Source organism: Stegodyphus dumicola, chromosome 1, assembly GCF_044657685.1.
Source record: "Stegodyphus dumicola isolate Sdum_Otavi_A_Nest chromosome 1, ASM4465768v1".
Taxonomy (NCBI): domain Eukaryota; kingdom Metazoa; phylum Arthropoda; class Arachnida; order Araneae; family Eresidae; genus Stegodyphus; species Stegodyphus dumicola.
The window spans coordinates 47,708,232-47,734,577 of record NC_140768.1 but is presented as its reverse complement, the minus strand read 5'-3'; positions in this window follow the sequence as shown (position 1 = coordinate 47,734,577).

The window sequence follows — 26,346 nt, the reverse complement described above, 5'->3', positions numbered from 1 at the left end:
AAATTTCAACATTTTGTGGTGAACCGTTTTTGAGCTATTGAGTCGAACATATACATGCAGACGTCATTACGGAGCTGGTCAGAATGAATTCGAGAACAGTTAAAATGGATATTTTTGTTGAAATCTGAAAACTGAGATTTTCGCGATTACAATACTCCCTTCATTTCCTGCAAGTAATTAAAAACCTAACACAGCAACTTTTGAGTTTTGATGAAATAATTATATATATTTGTTCCCTATAAAAGAAATTTCTAAATATTATCTTCGTTTATTAATATAAAATGCCCTTAATTGTAAAATAAAAAATAAATTAACACATGAAGCGATATAGCAATTTTTATCTAATTATACTAGTAGCTATTTAGCTACTGCTACAAAATCACTAGAAAAAGCTTATTAGCATTTGTTTTTCTATGACTTTTTTAACTATTGTTCATTAATATTTAACTTATATTATCCTCATCTAGAAGTAATTCATCAGATAAAAAATTAGTTACTAAATTAAAGAGGGATAAAAATAACTGCAAATAAAATTATTATAATGATAAAAATAACTCCATGCTACAATTTCCGAAAAATCTTTATAGACTATTAAGCTGCTTTACAAATATTATTCAACACTCCTGAGCGTCTTAGTTAACATAAAGATTTTTAGTGTTACTAAAATTTTATATCCAGTCCTTTTTAAAAATCATGACAAAGAATTTTACAAAATTATAATTATCTGTTTATTATTATCTTAAAACATGCACTTCTTTAAGCATTTTAATCCTTTTCTATTTTCACATCGACAGACTTTGGAATTGCCTTGTTTTTTCTTATTATAGCTTTCTTTTCATTATCAAAATGTTCTGAAACATCTTTAAAGATACAGCAATTTTCATTAATAATCTAAAACTCTAGTACCGTATCTAGAAAATATCCCAAAGGATTAACAATCTTCAACATTTGGACTATTGCTATTTAAACGTCAGAAGACATTTTTCAACTAATTTGATCATGCTACACTCCGTTCATTTAGTTTGTAAAGCATTTTCTTCAGTACGATAAAACAAGGCTTACCTTCTTTAAATCATACAAAAGAAAGCAACAGTTTTGATACACAGAATGAAGAATACAGCAGCAAAATGCCTTTGTTCAGAAGTAGCCAAGTACGGTGAGACTCTAAATTTTAAGACAATAAATTTGTTTTATTTGTGAAGGTAAATTTTATACAGCTAGTGGTAGATAGAGAATAAATTTTAGATAGACTAAGAAGAAGTGTATGAGGAAACTTCATTTTTATTTATAATCCTGAATAATCTATTACACCTTGTATTATTTAAAATCATTACTAATTTGTGAAAAAATTATTTAGTGATCTGATTGGATCACTAAATGATTTTTTGATTTAATTTTGTCCTAATCTATTTGGTTACTTCCTATAGGACTTCTCTAAAATTACCTAGATTGCATTAATGAGTCTAACCCGACCATAAATAGGTATATTAAAATCTCGAGCTCCTTATACAAGTACCACTTATACTTTCCTTAAATTGTATCAGTCTATTGCAAGTTAGTTGTAAATGAGTTCTGACTGAATGATAATTATCTAAAAATTATTTATGGACCCTTACTTGCATGTAACAATGATAAAAGTTTCAAATCTTATTTAAAAAATTTTTTCTCCTGATTATTCGGAGTGTTTAACGATCGGTCTCTGGTGAACTTACACTTTTTAGACCCAGCAACACCCCCCCCAAAAAAAAAAAGATTGAAAATACTCTTGTCGGGATTGAACTTATGGATCCTTCAACTGCTGTTAGGACATGCTACTAAACCCTGAACCCTAATTTTTTATAAGTTTATATACTTTTAGAAGTATTAATATTCTTCTTTAGTTTATACAGTTATGAATATATAAGTTGTACTGTTACGCAGATTACTCAACTTCAGACAATGTGTTTTAGTTAGAATATTAAGTCACAATACTGTAGGCTTGCTGTACATGAGAATATTTCCTCCATATTGTGCATGCTGAAAACATAAAAATATTTAAATAAACTTATAACATAAAAGATATTTAAATAAACTTATAACATAAAAGATATTTAAATAAACTTATAACATTAAAGATATTTAAATAATTCATGACTGCATTACATTTGACTTCTAAATAATTCATTACTGCATTGCAATTTAAATTTCGACATACACAAATGCGTCGAAATTTAAATCGTTGGAAACAACCGAAGTTTTCTCCAAAGTCAAAATGTTGTTATGCATTATATTTTCAGCTAAAATATACATTATTATTTTCAATTAAAAAGTTTCTCTTGTGCCGCTGTTTTCATTTCGAATACTTAAGCCTTTTCTATTCTTCCTGTAGACCATTTCAAACTTAGTATTCCAGGTGGGGCAATGTGTAATAGTGTGGGCCGCTAGAAACAAAAATCTATTTTCATTCTTAATGGTGTAGTGAGTGTAAAAGATTGTCTTACCTAATACTATAGCTGGTAAAAAAGAAAAAAAAGAGCAAAAGGAAATTTAGACTGTAATTTGATACCTATTGTTTCTTTCCCAACGTTTGGCACCTTTTTCCCACAACTAGGTTCCAGGTGTCTGGAGACATGTTGCTCGCAATAGCAATTTTCGGAACGGAAATCAGATGAATGTCTGTAAACCAGGACAAGCCAGGAGACTTGTCCTTTTCATAAGTGATAAAACATGTTTACTTTGGTACTTACTATCGAATATGGAAATCATGTGCAATTGCAAAATTTTGGCTTTCTGGAAAAAGTGCAGGCAAGTATTTATAAAATTCGGGGATACCCGCTTCAATGAATTTCTGGTTGAGTCGCACTAAATTTCTGTTAATTTTTCTTGCAAATGGACTGCCATTTCCTCAGTATGTATTCAGAAATTACACTGTCCGATATAGAAAATGCAACACCATGAAGGTTTGGGAAGAATGTGATGTCAATCGATACACAGATATATAATATGCATGTATGTAAATATGTATTGCTATAAAAAAGGTAAGAAAGCTGCAAATCATGCCAAAAAATTTGTGAAGTGTGTGGTTGGAATGCTGTGAGTGAACGAAGGACACAGGACTAGTTTGCTCGATTCCGTTCTGGAAATTTTGATATCAAAGATGCACCTCGCTCTGGTCGGCCAGTCACTAAAAATGTCGATGAAATTTTGCAACTGGTGGAGCAAGATCAGCACATAAGCTGTCAGGAAATAGCAGAGGCACTAAACTTCAATCGTATGACAGTTTGGGAAACATTTGAAAAGAGCAGGTTGCAAAAAGAAGCTCAATGTTTGGGAGCCACATAAATTGCAGCCTGGCAAAATCATCAATTCGACTCCTGTACTGTGCACAATTCGGCCTTTGAACGAAGAAATACAGAAAGAGCGACCAGAATTGGCCAAAAGAAAGGGAATTCCATCATGACAATGCGCGGCGACACACATCTTTGATAACTTAGAACAAATTGACAGAACTTAGTTGGGAAGTTTTGATGCATCCATCATATAGTCCGAACCTTGCACCGTCTGACTACCATTTTTTTTCGGTCTCTGCAAAACTCTCTTGATGGTAAAAAATTGGCCGACCGAATAGTCGCTGAAAATCACTCGCCCAAGTTTTTCGACGATAAACCACAGACGTTCTGCACCGATGGAATTATGAAGCTACCCGAAAAATGGCTAAAGATCATAGATAATAATCGTCAATATGTACTTAATTAAATTTGATTTTCAATAAAGAAAATTTTTGTTAAAAATGTACCAAAAAAGAGCACAGACTTTTTATATGACCCAATACAAAGATAAATTTACACAATGTTGAAATATACATAGAATAAAACAGACATATGATCCTCTCTCGCGGTGATGCATGTTGCCATCTTACGAGGTACAGATTCAATTACTGTGCGGGTAGTGTCTTGAAGAACGGAAGCTGATATGCTTTGAACTCAGAGGTTCATCCTCCAATAGCGCCTAGGGGAGAGCAGACAAGCGACGACAAGTCACATCCCAGATATGCTCGATCGATTTAAGGTCAGAGAACATCGCAGGCCAAGGAAGCAATGGGACATGCCAATGGGACAAGGCATGCTGGCTAACGAATGTCCTGTGTGGCGTCCTGTCGGATTGCTGGAAAATACCATTTTACAATCGCTGAAGATAAAGTAGCACCTCATCCATCAACGTGTCGTCATGCCGTAATTGGGACTTTGATACGTAACAAGGGTGACCTGCTATCATGATTCATGGCACCCTAAATCAGTATGCGACGCTGACGAGGCATTAATAGCAGTCAGATTTCACTTTATTCCGCGACGCTTCCAGAAGCTTAAACCGGTGAATTTAATCAGGCCAAAAAAAAAAGAGACTCGTCACTGAATACGCCATTGTGCATTCAGATGTCCAAGTGGCTTGTTAACACCATCGCAGTCTTTCGCGTCAGAGATTTGGCACTAATGTCACCCTTCGCTTGTGTGCAACCCGCTTTCAGCCAAATGTTGGGAATTCTTCTCCTAGATACTAAAAGCATTCAAAGCTCCCTGCAAAATGCCCATAGTTGTCTATTGTGGAGCCGACACCCCATCCTTTTCTATTCGTCGATCTGTGCGTTCTGTGAGCGATCAGCCGTACCTAAGCCTACAATCTGACCCCTCGTAAAATCAACCGTTTGTCGGAATTGCCTATAGTGTCATCGTGTAGGTATCTCTTCATTTACACGTATCTTCTGGAGCGCTGAACTTCTCGAACTCTGAATTCTCTACGCAGCAGGAGAGTAAAGACTTTTGCTTTGTCCGCCGTTTTCTTCCTTTTTAACTCACGTTGTAATCACGTGACCAATTTGCATCTTACATCATCTGCATGACTTGCTCAGCTACGTATTCCCCTAAATTTGCATATTTAACGGCCGAATCTTTATCCTATTGCATTTTCTATTTCGGGCAGTGTACGTTTTTAAAGAGACCCGCCTCAAAAATTCTTTTTAGCACCCAAAGCTATAATTTGGTGCACATTGACATTTGGTGAAATTCCACATATTTTAATATATTTAATATATTATAGTTATATGTATTATTTTTCATTTTCTTGGGGTGAACGGGGGGTCGCAGAAATATATGTCAAGTGCTGCATGTGGCCTGCTGGCCGCGAGTTTGGCCATTTGCAGAATATCTGATGAAGAAACTTCCTTCGTGAACTCTTTCACACCTCCTTCCGCGCTTCTTTTATGAATACTTTATTTTAGAGAAGGAATCAGCTCGTAAAAGAGTTTTTAATGTTACCATGGCATAACAATATGCTCTTATTACAGTGTTTCTTAGTAAATATAAAAATTAATATTTCGAAACTTGTTGGAAATATTTCTGTCATTTCTAAATTATACGATAGACGATAGATTTTGCATCCTAGATTTATTAAGTTATGATAGAAATCCGCACTTATTTTCTCTTAAATGCTCACGTCGGCCTCCGTTCAAAATCAATTATTTCTCTGATGTTCTGAATTATTATCAATATTGTTGTTAATTGAATCTATCGTACTAAGCGTTTCCTTTTCATAGCTTTGTTCTCCTCGAAATGCAGTTACATATTCCATTCATGTTAACAACCAGCATTTAATTTTTAATACTTGCCATTACTTTAGCGATGGGAGTAATACTAGCTCATTCACAACTACCATGCAAATCGCTGACACCGTGATAGTGGTCTAAAAGCGCATGTATGCGCGTTGTTTTTAGTGAACTGACAAACGCGAGTACCTTTGCACTGATGATACAAATGGGTTGAAAACATATGCTTGAATATACATTTTATCCTTATTTAACGCAGTAGATAATAATAATACTTAATATGAATAATAAGAATTTAAATTTGAATTTTCACATACATTTAGGCGAACTTAAAACACGCAGGCATTCTAAAGATTGCAAAATCTTTTTCTGAAGAGTGTTTCTGAAGAAGTTATTTTTTTATAATGTGTTTTGCAAGCGAAAAGCCTCTGAAATAACATTTATACGTCAAATATTAAACGTTGCTTACGCCATATTTCAAATGGATATTAATTGGATCAAAGCAAACTGTTATCTGCATAAATAAACGTCAGTAAGCAGATGGATATTTTAGAAAATACAAGTCACAGTAATAAAGCTGTCAATTATCGTTGATTTGCTGTAATTTCTTAAAAGAATGGTCCTAAAACTTTATAGAAACACTGTTTTTTATAATGACTTTTTTTCTTTTCAGAAATTCCTTTCATTTGATTTAACTAAATGATTTCAGCCTCTTTAAAAATTCGAAAACATTTACTTAATTTTATATTATCATTCATAACTACAATTAATGCAACAAATTCCATCCTTGATAAGTTATGCAGTTCATTAACTTCTTACAATTAGAAGAGCTTCCTGTATAGGATAATCAACATCATCAACTGAGGCAAATTCGAGAGTTTTGACACATCTGTTTCCAGAGGCCTTATTATATATATACCTCTTTAAAAAGCTAAAATACTGAAGCACTTACCCATCTTATCAAGTGAAAACCTTCCTTCATTATAAAATATTATGTAATCTTTTAAAAGAAATCTGCAGTTTATAAAATTTAAGCTTTAAATTAAAAGTACCGTTTCTTTCTTTAAATATTTTTCATATAAATCTTTATTAGCCTTTTAATACTAAATAAATATCTTTATCTTATTATCATCCCTCTTGACATTATACAGAGTATAAATTCTTATTAATTCTTTTGATGTAGGTAGTCTCTGAATGGATAAAAAGTTATTCTTTTGAAAAAATAAGCTGGAATTATCTAATAATTTTACATGTTCCCTCCTCGAATAGCTCATTTTTCTTTTGCTGTATAATCGCTAGGTTTTCAAGAAACGTTGACACATTTTTAATAATTTTGTGCAGCTGTAAGAAAACTATTAGCTTCGCTTCCCCTTTGACGTCATTTCAATATACAGCAGCTCATTCTGAAGCAATTAATAATGCACTAGAAATGATACTTTCCAGAAATCGTGTACGGTTAAATCATTCATCCTATGCCTCTCATTTTTTTCCCTTTCTCTCTTTCGAACTTTCTGCCGATTTTTCCCTAACGGCTGTAAAAACGCCTTTTTCTTATAATTTGAAAAAATGTTTTAATATGTCACAGAATCTTGGCATACTTAATGTTTTGTCCTCTATATTAACTATTTTGCAAATTCAAGCACATAAAAAATTTTCAATCAAACGTTTGCTGAATTTCATAAATCTGAAATTAAAATGTGCTCATATTACATTTTGCTTTAAATTGCATTTTATATAAATTCATTCGTTAAAGAGTTTTAAGGCTTTTTAATGTCTCCTCATTAAAGCACAAAACCCTATTTATAATTTTCAATATATGTCATAATTACTAGCTAGTTATCAATGATTCCAAATAATCAAAGAGTTCACTGCCAATTAATTAATAAACGTTTTGTGAATACATTCTGAAAGAAAACCACTTATGATACTGATTAATTTCTGAGTTATGATAAAGTTTTCTCTTTTTATCTCTAATTGCGTTATCTCTCATTAATTTTAATCTCTTTCAGATTGAAATTAAAATATATTTTTATTACTCTTTAGGTTAAATTAGTAATTAAAACTTAAAAAAATAATTATACGTGTACACAAATGTATTTGAATTTCTCGAGTTATTTGAGTTATAGAGCTAACTGCTCTCTCTTCAGCATTAAAACATTAAAGTCTATAAGACGCTACAAGAAAACAATATTAAGAACACATCAGTAGGTGGTATGAGATCCTCGTACGTCATTTTTAGGTTTACCTTTCGAAATTAGCGAATTACCATTTTAACCCAAATGGCGTTAACTAAACAGGACTATGAGTCTCAAACTGGGATTTTGCATTGAATCTCTCTAAAAGTCTGAATCACTTTTCAAACTGTTGCCCCCAAATATTATCGCCCTGTATTATACTTAAAGAAATTAAATAATAAAGGATATTCATGAAGGTATGTATGCTTCTCACATTGTGAAAAAAACGACGGTACAGAGCCATCAGATTTTGAATAACGTAACGCTCCACTCGAATATGAGCATCGGAAGCCCGAATTTGAAATTTGGAATTTGTCTTACAGTATATTTCATATTTTGGAAACCTTAAACGAATTTTTGACTAACAAACTACGATTTCAAAGCGAGCAGTGTCAACACTGTAGGGTATAAAATATTTCTCCAACTCGCGAGAACTCTCTATCGAAAGTTCTAATGATATGCTGTTTTAAAATATTTTCAGCTCAATTTGTCGTTAGCCCAAAAACTCTCGAAACGTGTATGTGTCTATAAACAAAAAAACGCCCGTATTAAAAATAATTATGAGTAAAAATAATTAATAAAAAATAATTATTAAAAATAATTATAATAATATTACAATATATTTCAAAACAATTTTAAATTCACAAATTAAACTGAAACATCAAACAATAAAATTGTCAAAACAATAAAATTTGTTTTGGTGTAACAAAAATAAGAGATAAACATAATGAGATAAGTATAATGAGTATTGGGAATAAAAATGTTATAATGAACTGTAATAATAATACTAAAGAGGTAGGTATCTATGGATTAACCATTTTAACCATCATCTATCTCTTCTCTTCAAATCATCTATCTCTTCTCAAAAAGCAGACTTACAACTTATCGAAGGTTTCACAAGCATGAAAGAATACCGCATTTTTCGTGCTTTCTACATGTTTCCAACGCATAGCATTTAAGATGATGTCATGTTAATTTTTAGTGAAGCCAAGATGATTGCGTTCATGGAATAGTGAAGTTCATTTTAAGTGATGAATCTGCTCGTAGTTTTATTTAAGTAAAAGCTCTTAGAACATGCACTTTCAAACGAAGCTCCAAACGCACTGCATTGCTATTTATATGTGTTACACGGAATTAAACGAAACAGTAACATTTAACTTCATAGCTATAGTAAAAGTTTTGTAACAGCTCAGACATACGTATATGAGTTTCTGCTTCTCGAAATGAAACTGCTATGAAACATTTAGGGACCCATATGTTTTGTTCACAGACGGCAATGTTCTAACTTATTGAGCTGTTGTAGTGGTTGAATACCCTCAAACGGAAACTACTACTCAAAAGTTTTATCCCCCACACTCAGTTAATGTCAATTCTGTTGGGTACCTCAGAATTGTTTACAATCTCTGTATGTATCTTGTAATATTTTAACAAAGTCTTGGGCTGTTTTTTAATAATTCTTTATCACCCTTTAATTTTGAATTATTTATATTTCAGTATATTTTAAAGACACAAACTTACTTTAAAAGAAAATTTGAAATAATAATTTACTACAGAATTCATGAAAACATACTTAATAATGCTGCAAATCGTATACTTCAGATTTTGATGTTCAAAAGAATGCTACACTCATCACATGCATCAAATGACTTCATAGCTTTCACAAAAGAAGAATCTTTCAAACAGTTTTTGTTTCCTCCTTAGAACAGATTTGGATGAATGTATTAAACCTCGTTATTTAAATCTTTCTCATATCGGTAAATTTGAAGAAAGAGAAGAAAAAGATTAATTGCATGTTTTTCGTAACTCTTTTGCCATTAAAATTACACTTGCTTTTTACTTTTTATTTTTGAATACTTTTCTATTTACTTTTCTTCAAGAAGCATCACTTGCATATGAAAAGTTCGAAATAAATTCTGCGTTTGCCTGGGAATGTAGTATTTGCTATCAAAATATTTCTTGTTTTAAATGGCAAATTTAAAAACATATTATTCATTTTTCAGGTGGTAAAAATTAGAACTTTATTATTTGAGTACTTTGTACGAAAGGAAGAATATTATAGTTACTTTTTTCCTTACTATCTATCAATTTTAGAACTTGCTATTCCATTGCCAATCTAAGGTTCTATTGAACTTTACAATGGATAATTTATATTGCCCTTACCATTTCTAGTTTAAAGTCAATAATTGACTACATAAAGCTTAAGCATGTTAAATTCAGGTTGTCGTTGCGATTTTTAATTTTATGGAAGAATATGCCCTCATACTTAAGGTTCTAGGCTGCTCAGAAATTTTATTTTAATTCGTATTATGTTTAACGCGATAAATGAATAAAAAGAAGCATAAGGAACATACATTAAGGAAATGAGTTTAAAAGAATCAAAGATCGAGAACAGTAGCCCATAGAATTTCCTACCGAATAATTTCTAGCTATATTGATTGGTTTCATGTGTTAATCTACCTCTGGATTGTCGCCACCTCATGATGAAATTGCTGAGCGGGCGAATTTGGTTATCGAACATTTTTTTTACAAGAGACAACTACTACGTGAATAAATTTAAACACAGCAGAAGTCCAATTACCTGATCTCCAGTCATTCGTGACTCTAATTAACTGGAACATTTCTTATTTTTTCTCAGTCGTGTAAAATTAAACTTGTGGTTGAATAATTTAGTTTTTTAATATTTTGTTGATTTAAACAATATAAAAAGGTTATGTACAAAAGTAGAAGAAAATATGTTTTAGGAAGCTATTAAATAAATTGTAATTTTTATTTTTGAAAAATGCTTATAAAATGCGAATTGGCTTGTAATATTCGATAAATAATGTTCCATTAAACATTACTCAAGAAGCATTTACATGCTATTTATAGGCTGTTTATTTTTTCTTTAATTAAAGGGCTTAGCTTAAAGTTATTTTAGCATTTTATTTATTTGAAATAGAAAGATTTTCTATTATTTATTTAAATAAAAATTAGTTTCATTGCTTAATTTGTTGAAAGCTGTGTGTTTTTCTTTCATTTTGGTTTAAGGAAATAAAAGTTATTTTGTTTTTGATTTTGCTGTTTTTTCTTCTATTTACTCGCATTATAGCTGCTGAAATTAATCGATTAAATGAAGAAATAAAATTTTACTATGTTTCTGGCTAACGTATTTGGGTTTGAAGTAGTAACTGCTATGTTAATTACATAATAAAATTTTGCAAATTAAGTTTTTGGTAGCTGTAAATAATATAAAATCAAGCATATAAATTTGAAATACTTGGAATTACTTGGAATTTGAAACTTATAAGCACGTAGACAAAATATTTTTAATACATCAAAGAATAAACAAAAAATTTCCCGACAAAAACCAGAAATGGTTGATTCTCTCCTAAACTTCTCTGGAGAAAATACAGTTCAATCTCTCACTAGTTCTCTTTTAGCTGCGATAAGAACAGTATTAAGTAATAACAATTTTAAAAGTAGTATCTGCTACATTAATTACATTAGAATGAAGTTTTCCAAATTAAGTTTTCTGTAGCTCTAAATTATATAACATCAAGCATATAAATTTGAGGCTAACATTACTCAAAATTTTAAATTTATAATGTGGCCGAGTAAAGTAATACGATAAAGCATGAGAAGTGTTTCTCATCCTGTGATTTAGAAACGAAATATATTCATTTAGTATAAAGTATAATACAAGTATTTAGAAGCGGAATTTTAGATTCATTTAATAAATAACAGTAGTGGATGATATCTAAATGTATATTTATGGCACATATCCAGTAAATATTCCCGAAGTGTCTTTCATTTGTACACATGAAAAAATTAATTAAACTAATTCTATAATCTAGCGAGTTGCTTATGAATAAAAAGGGTGTAAGGACTATGTTAATTTATCTAGTAGTTAAATTTTGAGTTAAAGTTACTGTCCTATCATTTCTTAATTTCAAGCTTACAACTTCCGGCTAGAACGTATTTTTAGAATCGCGTTTGAATGCAAATGAGGAGAAGTATTTACCTCTGAAGTTCTACTGACTTCGTGAGAGAGAACCAGTGATTCTGACTAGCATACGTTCGACTTTTTAGGCTACTCTCTTTTAAGCTATTACGCTCGGACGTACATTAGGCCCTTAATAGCTTCGCATATTTATTTACAGCTTTTATTAACGTTTAAAAGATCAAAGATCGAGAACAGAACTTAGGCCAACTCGGTTAGATTCTTGATAGTTTCGGCTATATCTCTTTAGTTTAGATTATTTTAGTATTATTCTTAATCTCTTAAGTTCAAAGCCCAAGTGTCGGCTTTATTGTACACCCCAAGACGGAGTTCTTAGGAGTTTAGCTCTTAGTTTTCTGAATCCAAGCCCGAGTGGAGGCTTTACTATAAAACTCCAAGAAGGAGTTCTGTGAATTTAATTTGGAATAATAAAGGGTATTTAACCCTCCCCAAGTTCTATTTTCTGTCTCACGAACTCAAGCGGTTATTCGCTTACCAGTTCTTAAGATTATTTCACTTTAACTGTAACTTAAAAGTAGACAGGTTAGAATCTTATAAGGGTAAAAGTGTTAATGTTTTTCAAAACCTGGTAAGGAGCAAATTTGTATTGTGAAAGTAATGCGTTTGCATTTACTTTTCTAAAAATGCTCGGTTGCCTTTGAATTAGTTTTTTAAATTAGTTCCAAAAATTCTTTTATTTTTAATCAAATCTAAGGAAACATTTGTAAGTACATGTATAAATTTATTATTTAGTCAGTATGCTCCTTGAAGCGCATTAAATTTCTGAGTAGCAAACACAAGTTTTCTTCGTTAGACAACATTTCTTAGCAGATGCAATATTTCTAATGAAGCAATGCAACAATAAGCGGAGTTGGTGATAAAATAATAAAAACGAAGTCCATTAAAAGCTTATTGCGCTATAAAAAGGTGCTTTGATATCATCGGCGCACAATATGAAGAATTGTCTAATCTTACTGTTTTTAATCGAACTCCATTTAATATCGATTTTTCTCTTACTGCCAGTTAATACAGGAAATACTGAGTACAGATAAATGACGTTAGTTGAGTGTTGAAATAACGTTATGTTACGTATGAAATAAACAATGGAAAAAATAATTCAATCAAGTACTTTGTAAGGCTTATCCTAAGTTGTTAAGAGTTATTTCTAGTTAAAGCCACTTTCCTATCTTTCCTAATTTCAGCTTAGATTTTCCTACCAGAATGTGTTTTCAGAATCGCGGTTAAATGCAAATGAAGGAAGAGCAGTACTTAAAGTCGAAGTTCCACTGACTTCGTTAGAGAGCCAGAGATTCTGACTCTAGCGCGTGCTCCGCCTTTTGGCTACACTCTCTCTAGCAAATACTACCTCAGACGTAATTCAGGCCCTTGATAGCTTCGCCGTTTAGTTAGCGTTTAAGAGACCAACTCCTGTAGAATTTTGATAGCTTCCACTATAGCTTTTTAAGTTAATCATTAGTTTAGTTTTAGTTCTTAGTATTCTTGAGTTCAAGCCCAAGTGGAGGCTGTTCTGTACGTCCTGGGAAAGGGCCATCTGTGAATTTTATTTTAAGCAATAAAGGTAATTAACCCTTCTTGAGTTTCTGTTCTCTTAGCTAAAGCGATTATTCGCTTTTCCACATACTTAGCTCTAAATTCTAGGTAGGAACCCTATAACTTTAAATTTTTATACTCCCAATCAGGCGTCGGCAACCTTTTTTGGCTGCTGGTCAAAATCAACCAAAATATATTAAGAAGGCGTTTCGGGTCAGTGGTATTTTTATTTCAGAACAGTCTTTCATGGTGAATAATAAGACAAATTTTTTGATTCGGAAAATAATTACAAGAAGCTTTAAACATAACAATTAAACTTATAATCATAATTATCTTATAAAAAAGCAGCATAATGGAATGGACTTCTCTTCTCTTCTTTTTCTCTTCGATATTAATATTTTCCCTAATGCTGCCCTTGTGACGTCAATTTAGTCAAGCTTGGCTGATAGTTAGTCATCTTAAAACGAATTCAAGCAGCTGAATTTTCTCTAGTTTAAGTTGCTCCTGTTTTTACTTACGTAAATTTCATGTGTGAAAATATTTTCGCGCATCTATAAGTTGAACCGAAGGCTGACAAAATGACTAAGCCAGTTTTTTTTTTAATTATAGATTAAAATTTGGCTTTGCCAACTTTATCAATTTCTTCTTGGAAGTATGTTACAATTTTGAAAATGAATACTCTTTACTGCAACTTTGTGATCAAACAAAAAGTTATTGCTATTATTTACTTTCGGTTTATTTTTTATGTATTCTTCAAATGTTATTTCATATCTGCGTTTTATAATTTATATTTATTGTTAAAATAATTATGCCTGAGATCGTATCGTGGTTGAAAGCAGTTAAAATAAGTTATAGGTATTATAACCTGAGTATCGCAATAACCCAGTGATACTTATGAATATGAGATAAAATGTGTGACTTAGGGGAAGAATTATTTTACTAAGAACTTACCCAGAATCGGTAACCAGATTCTGAAATAATCATATTCAAAATTCACATGTGAATTCAACATTTATTTTACTTCTTGACATATTAATCTTGATTAAATATTTAAAACACACATAAAACCTACCAAATCTACTGAAATATGGTTCTTTCACCTGATATGACGAAATACTTATCACTGCTGCGGAACACGTCGGATCAAGTCAATCTAATTCAATCTGCAGAAAATAAAAGGTCTTGAGAAAGCAGAACGGAGAATATAGTCTGACGAGTACCAGCTGAAACTAACACTGGGTTCATTTTTTTGTAAAATGGCAGTTCAGGCTCGTAATCGCAGGCACGTTGTAATACAAGCACGAGGTCTACGGATACAAAAAATAATGGCGAAGTTATATTTCCTTCTTTTCTTAATCGGTTAATTGAAGACTCCAGAATCAGCTTTTCGATATGAATATGTAGTTTCAAAATATCTCATAGTTCGCCAGCTTGTCGACACATATGTCTATATCTTGCTCACAAAATTCCGCATGGCTACAGCACAGTGGACGAATTAAAAAGAATCGCACGGCATCTGCCTGGCGGCAGGGAAGGAACAGGCCAGAAGGCCGTCCTTCACACCCGAACTCAAAACGCAGAACCGGTTGTGGAATCCCTTCAAGATTTGTCTTCGTACGATTACGATTGACAAAACGATGTATAAATACAAAGTGGAGACTTTTTGCCAGCACATTTATATATTATACTTTATTCTCAGAACTCAAGTATTTCACTGATATTATGAAACGGATCACTTGGTGACCCGCGTGCCATAGGTTGACGAGGCCTGCTCTAGCTTATCGTATTTACAAAAGAGTTTTACACTGTAACCCATATCCTTCAAACGAATGACAACCATATAAAATATTATAGACTGATACAATTATAAAAATTATGTTATTATTTCAACTTAATATCAGCTTTTTGAAAACCTTTTATTATTAGATTTCGAGTTTCGTTTTCGATTATGCAATATCTCAGATATAATGTCAGTTTCGATGTCAGATGTGTTGCTTAAAAATCTTGAAGAAAATGACTTCTAGGAAATTCGAACGTTGCAGATGAGAGGCGCATGATCCATATATGGATATGAATGTATTGGCAATTAAAAGTTACCTCTAAAAAGGCGGGTCAAAATTCTAAAAACATGAAAGTTTTCAGATGATTTCCTAATCCTCACCACCAGTTGATTTTTCAAAGATAATATGCGAATTTATAAGTTGTCTAACATAAATACGAATGCAGTTCTTACTATACTATGTTCATTTTAGTAATTTAATATCACCAATTCATAATGTAAATTTTAATTAAGAATGTACAGCGGTTTTATGGAAGTGGACTTGAATAGTAACTTCATGTAACTAACTAAAAGTCACGTAACAGGTCATACATTATTTAAACCCAAATTAAATTAAATTAAATTAAACTCAGTATCATAAACGAAAAATTTATTGCTTTAGGATTTTAAATTCGTTGAGAATGGCATAGGAGCAGACTTCTACTAAGCTGTAATTGTTGTTTATAAATGTTCAAGAACTCAAGCATGTATAAAGCAGTTTCGATTTTCGTTTTCCTAAAAAAAATAAATAAATAATATTTGCTTTCGTATACTTTTGTTATGAAAACTAAAAGAAAGTTGTATCAAAAACATTAAAGGTTGAAACTTTTCTTTCATCTGGTGTTAAAAATTGGAACTCACAGAAGTAGATTTCTGTTTTTATACAATTTCCGTTTTTTATACGATATCACACACATTTTCTCCTTTTGAACTCAGAGTACCACAAAACGTAGGGGAGCGGATTTTTTCAGACTTCTTAGATAAGTACTCGTTGTGATAATTTACTCTGCAGAAGCAAATAAAAATATTGCATTTGGTAAATTTTTCGAATCCTTTTCGATATTCCACCACACAGATAAATATTTTTTCTGTCGCTGGATGGTGTCTGCGACAAATGGAAAATGTTTCTAGTGTAGCAAAGGCAAAATTTCTTTCCCTTCCATATGATTCTAATACTTAGCAAAAGGTTTTTGAAGCGTATAGATAGAGCTTAAATTTGGATACATTTATTCATTTTTTTAGGTATCTGAAATGGAATCTCTTGCAATAAAAATAAGAATTCACAAATCACTACAAAGTCAAATGCAAGTAAATTCAACTAGCGTTAAAATAATAAAATAATATATTAAAGCTAAATATTTTGAATAAATGGGTTTTTGAAAGATAATAAATAATATTAAACAAAGAAGGCGAAAATATGATAGCATTTGAAGGTCTAAATTAATTTGTAAAAACTGAAAATGGTATACTGTCAGTAAATGTTTTATGTTGTAGAGACATTAGATATTTTTTGGAAGCAGGCAAGATGAAAAATAAGCAATCGTGATCTCCGGGAATCGAACCGCGGATCTCTGGAATACCGGCCTAGCGTGCAGAACCACTACACCATGAAGGCAGACTAGGACTTTATATACTCCCCTTTTTAACGGGCGACTGTGGTTTTTAGGATACTCAATCGCCAAATCCTGGGGTGGAGAATCCTTATCCAACACCTTTTAGTTCGGGTGCCACTGTAGAGACATTAGGTATTTTTGGAAGCAGCAAGATGAAAAATTAGCAATGGCCTTCACCGGGAATTGAACCACGAACCTCTGAAATACCGGCTCACTGTGCTGACCACTACACCACGAAGGCACGCTAGGAAGGCGGGAGAAATACCTTATAATGTTAACCTCTCTTTTTGCTTCCATATTAATTCGACAGCTTCACTATATGCAAAATTAATCAATGCATTTTAAGAGAATGTAGTTGGCATCAGTATATTCAATAATTAAAAATATACTCTCCATGTCCCAATGGCAGCTAGAGTCATGATCCTGGCATAATAAGAGAAATTCTAGAATAATTCGCCATTGGAAGCGGTATAACAGATTTTTTTCATAACTCACACCCAAACGAGCATTGAGATCTTGGTTAGAAATTAAAGCAATCTTTAAAAATGAACATCTGATTGCATGACGTCAATTTTTATTAGTAGTATTTGATTTTAAAATGTCCTCATTTTTTGATTTCGTCAGGAACATGTGAGAGTCGACTGTATAGTATTTACAAGTATTATATTAAGTGAGAAGTGGCAGCGTTTAATAAAAGCTTCATTTGTATTTTACCTGTCATTCCTATTCATTACTGATTATTTGCGTTTCTACCTGAAGATCGCCAAGGATATTTAAATCAAAGTTGTTTTTAAAATCAAAGTTGTTTCTGAAAAATCTGGCATGCTTATCTTTAGCTTATCTTATTTAATCTTAGATCTCTAAGATTAAATAAGCTTAATTTTAATTTAATAAATATATTTAATAAATATTTTTATTGTAATTTAATAAATATCTTTTAAATATTTAATAAATATCTTTAGCTTATCTTATTTAATCTAAGTTCTCTGTTAACAATTACGTGTATATACTACATTCTGAACACAGTTATTAAACGAAGATGTGTAGTGTAGTACTTTAGTTATTAGGGAATACAAATGCTGTCAGAATCAAGAAAGAAAACAACAATGAATCCTAGGTAGGCTAGCCATAAACTTTTTTACTTGAAGTAGAAAGTTAATTTTGATTCCTTTACATTTGATAGCTTTTTAATTAAAGTACTTTCAAATTTCAGATTACATTTCATTTTTCATATAAAATTAAGCATAATTTGAATGCACTGTTTAATCTATAGTGTACGAAGGACGTAAGACGAAATGAAAAAGATTTTGGAGAAGAAAGTTCTTGAATAAACTAAGTAAATCGAATGGAAAGCCATGTTCTTAATTTCCGCATCGTGTTTATATTTAGAACTATTTTTATAACATTTATCAAACAATTTAATTAATCAATTTTTAGGACTTTTAGTGAAATATTATTAACATGTTTTTAAAATAAATTCGTTATTCAGCATTTTTGCTTATAATATTTTAACTTTTTTAATTATTTGCATATCTTTGAAGACAATATATATACATATTTAAAACAGCATTTCATTCGATTTACGGCATACATTGGAATATGTTTTTAAAAATTACATTTTTATACATAATTTGTAGTTACAGAATAAAAAAATAATTTCAGTTATCGTTTTATTTTATGTAATTATGTTTATGCTTGAAATTCTATACTGTTAAAATCTGTGTGCGTCTGTCTGTCTGTTTGTTTGGGGCATTACCTCCTTCTGAACGGCGGGGCGTAGAATTTCAAGAGAGGTACCCCCCCCCCCCCCAGATTCCAAAAATTCGTGGGAAGCCATTTCGACCATTCTCCTCTTCATACGATTTTAATTAGCGAAAATATTAATTAAAAACTCTGAAAACGGTAATTTTTTACCTCATTTTTCCGAGTGGTAACAGTCTCACACGCTGGAGATAAAAGTCTGCTTTATTTCGAGAAGTGTTGCCACTACTCACTTTCAAATCGTAGAGATTGTTAATTAAAAATTTCTAAGTTTTAAAAAATACGAAATAAATATAGCATTGCCAAGCATTAAATATATTATTCCCGATTCTAAAAATTCCTGGGAAGCCATTTCAACTGTTCCCATCTTCGTACGACTTTAATCAGACGAGATATTAATTAAAAACACTCATTTTTCCGATTAATGTCAGCATTTTAAATGAATAGCTGCTGTTGGCAACTTTTCTGTTTGCAGTTAGTATAATTGACGCGATATATTATTGCAGCTTTAATTCTTTTATTAATATTGAGAAAATGCTGGCATATTACATTAAATGTAACTAATGAGGTCATACGTATTAACCAGAAGTTTTGTTTCCCTGTTCGACAATAAAAAAATTATGAATTGGTTGTTTTTTGGAAAGAACGAGCTAATCACTTTCATACTGAAATTTTTTCATACATTTGCTTTTGAATGGTTACACAGAACTTACAAATTTTGCTTTGGCTGCAGCCCGCTCATCTGGCTGGCTTGCCCACTAGTATTTCTTTAAAATTTGTAGCTTGTTTATTAACATGTATTTTACACTAGACAGATACTAACATTACATTGAATTCTTGTTAAAATATGGTTAAGATTTACGTAATACTTGTTTATCATTTCAAATAAGGTTATTCCTGTAATTTAAAAACAGTGCACTTTATAAAATGTGGAACCCACCTAAGAAAAAAAAGAAAGATAAAGAAAACTTATATTACAATCTGCGCTCATTCATTTGTGCTTATTCTACTTTCTATTTAAATCATGTTTCTGCAATTCCCTTTATGATTTAACTGCTGAAGATATTTCTTTTACTACAAAACTCCATTCCCAAAAAATAGTAATTTAAGTTCCTCAAAGGGAATACTGAAATTTAGATCGTTAGATTTCTTTTCTTTTCCTTGGGATACCAGCTAAAAATAACTTTTTTATTTGCAAGAAAAAGTAAAAAAAAGAACGAAGAAAGATTTAAAATTAATGATTCTGTGGAAAGAATGCAATTTTTTTTTCATTTATTTTTATTTCAAATTTCACAAAGTCGACTCATGATTCGGGATGGCGATACGCTGTGACTCTTCTTTCGGTAATTGGTCTCTTTGCCGTTATGTGTCGTTGGAGTCCAATCGAATATTTCATCTTCTTTTTATAGATTGAAAAAAGAAATTTTCATCATAGGTTTTATTTCGAAATTATTATCCAGAATATTTTTGTTAAGAACACGGAAAATCGTTGGATCGTACTTAAAAATGAAGATCGCTAAATCAATAAGATTAGGATTCAATTAAAATATTAAATCTAAAAGAGTTTTAAGTGAAATAGTGTAATGAAAGATTTCATTTAACTTTGCATAGATGCGCACACAATCCTGCATTAAAAATAAGGGTAAATGACAAAAGAAAATTGAAAAGTTGACTTTCCTAATATTCTCATGACGAATAATTGTTCATTAAAAACCATTTTAATATTAAATGTTAAGAAAATTAATGATACAGTAATGTACAGAATCACAAAAGATTTCTTTTCAAAGGTTTTTACCTTTAAAATTAGTTCTACGCATATGTTTCTGCTTATTTATCGATAATTAAAGTTGATAAGTTAACTGACTATGCACACAAAATGTTAAATTTAAATGCACGATGCAGATTATTTTATTGAAATAGAATCAGAATCGAAAGCATTTTTCCTATACATATCAATATAAACTTTAAATATTTATATTGTAAATAAAAATAAAATATTTCATCCAAAGAGTAAAAATGTTTTTAAAAAAAGAGTTCCTTTTTATTAATGTTACAGTATGCTACAGTTTGTAAAGGATTTCTCTACCTTGTTGCCTGCATCACAGATTTTATGCTTATTTTCAAACAGTTTGAGAAACTTTTCAGAAAAGTGACACGTATTTCTGTGATTTAAGATGTTATAAGGTATTTTCTCCCTTCTTTCTGCCTGCCTTCATGGTTTAAAGGTAGCACACTCGGCGGGTATTCGAGAGGTCCAGGTTCGAGTCCTGGCGAGGACATTGCTAATTTTTCATGTCTTCAGATTTAAATAAGAGGCCCGGTGGAGCAGTGACTAGCACATCGCGCAGTAGCATCACAGGTCCCGGGTTCGATTCCCGGGCTGGGCAAGGTCGACTCAGTCTTTCATCCCTTGATTTCCATCACTTGGGTCGATAAAATGAGTACCAAGTTCGCTTGGGGACTGAACACCAGAGTCCTGCGACAAGCTGACCACTTGTTCAGAGCTTGTGCTTACGCATCCCATGGCCCACGGCCAAGAAAGCAGATTTCGGACACTGGAGGCCTTGGCCCACTAGGGCTCTTAAGCCACTGAGGTTTTATTTATTTATTTTTTTTTAAGATTTAAATAAACCTAATGTCTTTATAATGGCGCCCGAAGCAAAGAAGGTGGTGGCTGATCATCCTTTACCACCAGAATTCGTCAACTGTGTCTCCTAATCACCTAATCGCCCATTAAAAGGGGGAGTATGTAAGGTAATTTCTCCATCCTTTCTGCATGACTTCGTGGTGTAATGGTAGCGCGTATTCAAGAGGTTCGAGAAGTTTTGAGTATAGGCGACGGCTTTGCTCTTTTTCGTGTTTCCTGCTTCTAAAAATTTAATGACTCTCTACAATGTAACTTTTTCTTTTATTTTCTTAGAAAGTGCATTCATATCCTTTTCGAAATGTCAACATTTATAGTCGGATATTTACTACTCTCTTTTTTGCTTTCTTTATCAGCTTTCTCGTGCTAAAATTTTAAAAGCAGAGTTTAAAACCGCAAAAGCAAATTTTCCACAAATCTTTCCAAATCCATTCATACTGGCAAGAAGCATTTTCTCTCTAAGAAGGAATACATAATAAAAATTTTAGACTACGTTAATTAATTGAGGCAAAACAACTCGATGGCTCTCGACATCTGGAAAGGGACACCTTCTGATGATTTTTACTGGAAGCTGGTTCATATCCACATTGTACGTGATGAAAACAATGTAACCTAGCATGCAGTCAGCCCGTTTGTCCAGATTTGAGCCCGAGTCAAACTGCGAGTATTTAGAGCTCTGTCTTTGATGACTTATGAATTTCAGGAACTAAGCGTGCAGAGTCATTAGGATTTTTTTTAAGCAGGATACATGCAAAATGAGCAATAGCCTCTCCGGGTCTCCAACCTGAACCTCTCGATTATGCGCTGAGTGTCTACCGTTACACCATAAAGACATACTGGAAGGAGGGATAAAGTACATTACATATTCCCCCTTTTTAAAGCAACTAGGGATTAGGGAACACAGTTGCCAAATCCTGGTCGTGACAAATCATTGTCTACCACCTTTTAGTTTGGGCGCCACTGTAGAGTTTTTAAGTTTTGTTTTTAAACGGGACACATAAAAAATGAGCAATGCCCTCGATGGGTCTTGACCCTTGACCTCTCAAATACGCGTCGAGTGTGCTACCGTTACACTAACGAAGTCATGCCGGAAAGAGAGAGAAAATGCCTAATAAAAGTATTGTGAATTTTTTCCCTTCCTATGTGAGTCATATTTGTTAAAATTTGTTTTCTTATAATATAACAAGAAAGCCCGGCGGTTATACGAAATGGCCGCTGTTTTAGATATTATAAATTGTAATTAAAATGATTTGTGCAAAGGTGTCTGCCAATTCAAACTGAATTAGCCAGGGCAGGTTGCGATGACGCCCCTTTGCTTACTGCCCCACGGGGTTTCCCCCTTCTACTTGCTTAATTGCTTAAAGTAGACTGCAATGAAAGAAACCACTGGCGGTACATTTCTTAAGAGCTAGCGCAATAAATGAAGGTGATTTAAATTCACATGTCAAAGATCTCTTTGTACACAACATTTCTTGATTAGATCTTTCCATAATTTTTAAGCTCGCCTTGCAGAGGACCATCCATTATTTTTAATTTTACGTCCGTTCTTTCACGAACTCTTGAACAGGCAACATAAAGTTGACCATGTCCAACTGCAGGCTCAGGTAAAAAAATACCATAAGCGTTTGACCCTGAGACTTACTGATGGTCATAGCAAAGGCAAGTTTTACAGGAAATTGTCTATGCCTCAATTGAAACGGCAACCCTGTGCCGTGGCAACGTCACCCCATTGGCTAGTACAGTTACCCTAGCAACCAATAACCTATCGGCGATAAACAGACACTTAAGCCGCATATAATAAAGATATTTATTTGTTTCATTTTATTTGTTTTTTTATCGTTGCCGGCTTTTGCCGGTTGCATATTTCCAAATTCTATTATATAGAGAGATGTTAAATTTATTTATTAAATGTTAAATGCACGTGCTCTTGTATTTTTAATTTTCCAGGCTTAGCTTTCATATAATATTCATCACGCGCTGCGGGGAATAAAACAATTTACAGTTTATATAGATTCTTATTATGAATCAGAAAAATCTTACTGAAATTAGTTAAATTTTCAGATAGTGATACAATGAACTGTGAATAAGACTCTTTTTAAATTTTTAAAACAGAATTTGACTAATTTTGAATTTCTGTTAGTTTCAGTTGAAAACTATTCATTACTTCTGCACTTTATAAATCTGCACCCTTAAAACTACTCTTAAAATTTATACAACTCAGAAAGCATCATAGTCGTTAGAGAAAACATAAAATTGATTTAGTCTGCTTCCTCTCGACTATAAAAGAATACTTAACTTTCTCTTATGAACAACTAGTTTTAAAATATTTCTTTTAAACCATTCTTCAGCTGCAACTTATCTAGTGGTACTTCATGCAGCGTTATTTCTGAACCTCACTTGAGCCTTAAATTAGTGAAAAACTTGAGACACAATTAGTTTAAAACTAAATTTATTTATCCTATAAGGTATTTCTCCCGCCTTCCTAGTGTAGTGGTCAGCAAGCTGGGCGCGTATTCGAGAGGTACGTGGTTCGATTCCCGGCGAGGACGTTGCTAATTTTTCATCATTCCTTCTTTGAAAATTACATGTCTCTATAATGGCGGCAGTACTAAAAGGGTGGTGGATAATGATTCTTTACACCCAGGATTTGGCGATTGAGTCCGCTAAAAAAAATCCCAGTCGCCCTTTAAATGGGGGGTATTTTCTCCCGCCTTCTTAGCATGCCTTCGTAGTGTAGTGATCTGCACTCTGGGTGCGTATTCCAGAGGTCTGTGGTTCGATTCCCGGCTATTTTTCATCTCGATTGCTCATTTTTCATCTTTCCTTCTTCAAAACAAATCCTGATGTCTCTACAATCCATTTCTGTTGGATTACGACTATATTGAAAGTCCACAGCAAAATATCTCATGTGTACACCAATTGACTTCCTTGTATGGCCTAATAAATTGTACACATTTTATGCTGCATTTGATTTAAACTTATTTTCTCGAATTTCATTAGAGATATATTTTTCATTTAATTAATTCAGTTCTCACTTCACGGCAAGGCAAGAATACATGAATACTTAATTAAGTTTTAGTTGTTTCTTAGAAATAAATTGCTGCCAGTCTACCTAAACTGCAATTACAGTTTATGATTGCTAAGAAGATATCTAAACTTTATACTTTGAATAATCTTTTTAACAGGATTGCAAAAAAAAAAAAAAAAAAAAAAAAAAAAATACTAAGACGAGTTTGAATTTACATTTCTTTCTCAAAATATTTATTTTCTCGATTTTAAAGTAGAAATAGTAAGAAAAGTTAATGAGACATTTACTATAGGCGTCATCTAAGCAATAAGTTCAACCAATTCATTTTGAACGATACTGTTGTTATTATCCTCAACAGGTACTGAAGACAATATTAAAGTAACCAATTCATCAAATAATAAATGAAGAAGCCGCAATAATGTATAAGGGCAGTAAGTAGCCCGTAAGCAACGCACTAGAAGTTAGACATCTTTGGTGCACTCTGCACGAAAACAGTTCGACGGTTCTATTTCTCTTGTTCAACTGGGCCAATTGGCGAAATTTAATTTGCGTTTTTCCTGTCTCGAAAGCGCGACTTGAGATATATGTTAGATTTATATATAGCGTTGTTCTAACATAGGGATTTCGTCACCAAATCGGACTTTCTTGATTATGAGATACCAATCTTTTTTCATATTTCGATTATATGACTCAAATTATTTTTAAATATTAAATGTTGTAAAATTTGGTTAGAAACTTACTGAGAATTTTAAATTTTCTCAACAGACTTTCTTCAGTTTGAGCCAAGAATGGAGAAATTCTTAATTTATGATAACCTATTTTCCTTTCCCTTTCATTGAGCGCAAGCGTAAAAAATGTTGCATAGTTCATTTTCTCAAAAGATTTTAACAAAGTGCGTAAGCCGCTTTTCGCGTTATTGTCGCTATGTCAAATTTCAAAACGCGCCAATATGTAAATTTATAACTTGGGAAGTTTTGAATAAAAGACTTAATTTTTTGCAGGTATGCCTTGAAATACATTTACTTTAAGGTGATGGGAAAGTTTTTACAGGATACAATTCAAAAATTGTTTCGAAAAGGTTATAAGAACTGCCAAAAAATTCAGATTTTAAAAATAAATCAGAAAATATCTGCTAATTTTATTTAGATTGATTTTGAGATTTAAAAATTAGCAAATTTTTGAGTTTTGAGATCTAATACTTTAAATGTTTGTTTTACAAAACTTGGCACTTCGGCATAATTTCAGTCATAAAATCGAAATACAGGGAAATCGATATGTCATTTCAAAAAAAGTCAGATTTTGTGTTAAAATACCCATGTTTGAACAATGTGTTTGTATTATATACCTTAAGTACCACTTTTGAGACATTAGAAACGCAAATTAAATTTCCTCAACTGGCCCAGCAGAATGAGAGATACAGACCAGTCCAGCCTTTTTTTGTGCAAGAGGATGCAGGGGTTGCATCTACCCGTGAGTTGGAAGTTAAATATTTTTGGTACATGAAAAATACTAAGCAATAAATCTTTTAGATTTTTTTTCTTTCTTTATAAAAAGAAACATAAGTTATACTTTTTATAATCGAAAAGACAGCTATAATGGTTTTGGTTTTGAAAATATATTATCTGAATGTAAAAGAATGCCATAAAGTCAGAATCAAATCAAAGTAAAAATTGAAAAAATAGTTTTCGTCCAAAGAACCAGTCATCGATGAAAGTTTGTAAAAGACAGAAAAAGTTTATTTGGAAACGAAACCATTGTAAGATTGGTTACGAGAAAGAAAGAAGATACGATTTAATAATTCTCTTTTGATCTTAAAAAAACCTAAACTGTAAATGATAGCAGAAGGTATCAACAGTATCAGGAAAAACATTGCAGTACTTGTCTAGGTTCAATTTTTCATTCTCTTCAGTGCTTCCGCTAAAGTAAAGAGAAAATTAAAGACATGCCTTCAAACAATGGTGTCAATAAAATAAAAAAAAAATGTGTCAGTAATATTAAAAGATTCCACACAATCTCAAATTACTTCTGATGACTGAAGACATTATTTTAGTAATTATGAGTTCAACTCAAATATTATCAAACATTCATCGAAACAAAAGACCAGGACACCGAAAACAATTGCTTAGTGAACCATCTCAT